Genomic DNA, 4,009 nt, shown 5'->3' with positions numbered 1-4,009 from the left:
TCATTCTGTTATTTTTTCCCTTCCCCCCACCCCTCCCTAACCCTAACTCTTTACCCTCTATACAGTAGTTCCTTCCTCCATACTTGCCCCCCTCCCTAACCCTAACTCTAACCCTAACACTAACCCTTCCCTCCCCCCCATTATGTGTCATCCTCCACTTATTAGCGATATCATTCGTCCTTTGGCTTTTTGAGATTGGCTTATCTCACTTAGCATGATATTCTCCAGTTTCATCCATTCCAGCACTCCTCTTTTAAAGAATTTATTTGACACCTATTATACCACATAGCATATTTTAAACACTGACATATAACTCCCTAATAAGATAAAGCAAGACAGAAAGTTTATCTTATTAGAAACAAGATACACCATCACTTATTGTCTTCAAACATTATTGCACTTTAACTTCCATAATTTGACAAAGCATTCATGAAATAATCTGCAGACTAATTTTAACAGACAAATAACACCTATAAGCAGACATGACTGTCCTAGATCGGTTATTAGGAATGAACTTTACAAACATCATACTTACATTAGCGGTAACGGTGGAGCTGGAGAGTATTACGCCTTTTCCAAGACGTACGGCGAGAAGCACCAATAGTGTGGTGGAACTTGTGGCCCTTTCCAAGGCCACGACTCTTACGGCCTGCAGATGTTAGGCCGCGCATCTCCCTGTGCTTGTGGACTGGTTTAGTGATCCATTGGATGTCAGGATTTCTTCTGATAGCTTTATGGAATGGATCAATGAGGATAACCTCAAAAAAATTGTATGTGGAATCTTCACCAACCCAGTAAGAATTCAGGACTCTCAGAGCCCCACGGTGGCGTCCAGCTCGCTCCTCAGCAACGGACTGAAGGCTTCGAGCAAACTTTAGCTGGTTAACACCATGATGGACAGGCTTGCCATACGTCGCGCCCTTAGGCACTGGGCGATTGCGGCCACCGGGGCGCACAGGAATCCTGTTTATGACTAAACTTGCTTGGCCTTGTACCCCAGTCTGTGCGCTTTGTCCGGCCGGGTGGGCGGGGAGCCCTGTGGAGCGCCTAGAGCTGGTGGTACTGCCAGCAGCAGACTCTCAGAAGAAAGTGCATCACATCCGACTGCTTCTTCCTCCATAGCTCCTGGATGTACTTGTATGCACCCATCTTGGCTCACCTTCGAGATGGAACTGATGGCTGCCGCCAGATGGAAAGGAAAAAAAGAAAAAGAAAAGAAAAGAAAAAAGCCCTGCCCTTTTTTATTCTTTATTTTCAGACAGTGTCTCACTAAATTACCCAGGGCCCTAACTAAGTCCCTAAGGCTAGCTTTGAACTTGAATCCTCCTGCCTCAGCCTTCTGAGCCACTGGGATTACAGGTGTACACCATTGTGCCTGGTTTAAATACTTATTTTTGTATTAGTTATTTTAACTTTTTCTTTAATTTAAACATCAAAGCCATGTTGACTCATAAATACCATCATACCAATGATCACAGAGATGACACAAAAGCTCCCATGTGCTCAAGATCCAGGGTGACTAGCTACTGTACTCTTGATTCTCTGTGTCTGCTTTTGACTGCACTCAGTTATCCCTGGTACCTTCAAGAGGTATGGTACCTTGTCTGAATATCCCTGCTGGCAAGTCACAGAGTTCCCATCCCACCTCATTAGTTGTTTCACAGACCCACACACTTCCTCCAATAGCACACTTTATCTCAAAAGAAAGCCTGGGACAGGACAAGGCCAAGAGTAAGTCTAGAAAATGTTTTTCAAAGGGCAACTATACTTTGTTTTGAAGAAAAAAAAATGATCCTTATAAATGTTAGAGTCAGATCTCTAAAAGTCAACACTTATTTAAGGAAAAACAGTAGCTGCTCTTGTTAGGAAAAGGTAACACACTAGTTCATTTAGTGTGTTCTAAAAGAAGTGTTTCAAACAAACCCTGAAGTGTTTCACCCAAGATCAGGGGAGTTGAGCCACCTGTATAAGAAAATAGAGAAGCCATTCATGGAGACGCCCAAGTGTTCCTCCATACGGTGATGAACAGGAAGCATCCACATCCCTGTGGAGCCATGGAGAAATGAGAAACAGGAAACAAAGACATCACGTACACATGCAGGAACACAGAGCAAAGAACTCAAGCTGCAGCAGCATAACATGGTGCAATTCCATATGCACAGAGCAACTGCCCATTAGGGAAGCCGGCCCATGAGACCACACAACCAGAAACCAGGGCGATAGATTAACAGAAAAGGGGATGACAGTAACTCCCAAGGGCAAGAGAAGAAACAGCAGGAGAAGGACCTGTGTGGTCCTAACACGCAAGCCTGAGGATGAGCTGCTTTATATTGTGAAAGGACTTGACACAAAATAAAGGACCTTGAGATAGAAAAATCACCATGCATTATGCAGGCAGGAGACTAAAAGTCGGGGCTGGGGTTGTGGCTCAGTGGTAGAGCGTTTGCCTAGCAAGTGTGAGACATTGGGTTCAATCCTCAGCACCACATAAAAAATAAATAAGTAAAATAAAGGTATTGTGTCCATCTAAAATTTTTTTTTAATACAATAAAATAAAATATATGTTTCACAGGTAGGAATAATGACAGAGGTCCTGGGGCATGAGAGGGATAAGAACCATCAGAATGGAGACCTCTTTCCACCTCTCACATTCTAAAATCCACATTTTATTGTAGAAACAACATTATTACCTAGAACATAAGCTTGGTAATACAGGGATGTCATCCCGGATAATCGTTCCTAGTTTAGAGATGAAGGAACAGTAGTAAGGATAGAACATACCCTAGACGTAGCAATGTTGGATCTCTCAAAGGGGCAGCCCAGATAAATGGGAATCCTGCAGCTTTTGAGGGAGATGTTCCTGATTCTATCACTACTATCTGCTATCTGGGATTCTGTTTACTCATCTTTAAAGTGAGGATAATGGTATCTACATTGTGGATCTTTGTGAGGGTTAAGTGAGTCTGTGGAAATAAAGTGCTAGCCCTCTAGAAGTCACTTGAAAATAGTACTATGCAATTTGCTGCAAATTTTTCTGTATGTGACTAGAAACAAAATCAGTTGTACTTACTTATACATAAGTTTATCTGATACATATAAATGGGTATTATTTTCACATTCTCTAGTATTAAAAAGCCAGAACTTGTAGAGAATAATGCTGACTTTTACATACCAAACTGTTACTGGGCTCTTATTACAAGGAAGAACCATCAAGAGATTCTTCTGTAGGTCATGTCATTATAGTCACTTCTCATTACCCTTAGGGTATACATTCCAAGACTCTCAGGCATGCCTGAAACTGTGGGTAGTATCAAACTTCATAATTTAATGCCTTTTGTCGTCGTCTTCTTCTTCTTCTTCTTCTTCTCTCTCTCTCTCTCTCTCTCTCTCTCTCTCTCTCTCTCTCTCTCTCTCTCTCTCTCTCTCTCTCCTTTCCTTCCTTCCTTCCTTCCTTCCTTCCTTCCTTCCTTCCTTCCTTCCTTCCTGTTTTTGTTTTGGTTTTGTACTGGGGATTAAACCTGGAGTTTTTCACCACTAAGCCACATGCCCAGTTCTTTTTAGTTCTTGAGACAGAGTAATTCCCTAAATTGCCAGGGGTGACCTCAAACTTGCAATTCTTCTGCCTCAGCCTCTCAAGTTGCTGGGATTATAAGAATGTACCACCACTCCTGGCAATTACTGACTTTTCCATCTGAGCTGAGCACTTATCACACACTGTAGCTCTAACTTTTGCTCTTCAAGGTGCAATGGCAAAACTAGCAAGAATTTCTTTTTCCTTCTTAACAAGTTTACAACTAGAAGATTTGTTCTTACCATAGATCTTAGCAACATCAGCATACAATTGTTTTCTTTCCTTATTAAGTCAATAACTTCTATCTTTTTCAATTAAAGGAAGTATATTATGACTTTTCTTTGACATATCCAAATTGCCAATGTCACTATACTTGAAGTTTGGGGCCATTAAGTAAAATAAGGCTTACTTGAATTCAAGTACCACAATAACACAGTA

At 41.6% G+C, this 4,009-nt stretch overlaps 1 pseudogene across 1 annotated transcript; it reads right to left on the bottom strand.

Annotated features, from left to right (window-relative positions):
• Positions 1 to 246: 246 nt before the first annotated feature.
• On the bottom strand, positions 247 to 1,195 carry LOC306651743 (large ribosomal subunit protein eL15-like; annotated as a pseudogene). The gene has a single exon. The product of its transcript is annotated as a large ribosomal subunit protein eL15-like (transcript).
• Between the last annotated feature and the right edge of the window lie 2,814 nt (positions 1,196 to 4,009).

This window comes from Sciurus vulgaris (assembly GCF_902686455.1).
Source record: "Sciurus vulgaris genome assembly, chromosome: 2".
Lineage (NCBI taxonomy): Eukaryota > Metazoa > Chordata > Mammalia > Rodentia > Sciuridae > Sciurus > Sciurus vulgaris.
This window is presented reverse-complemented; position numbering and strand designations above follow the sequence as displayed.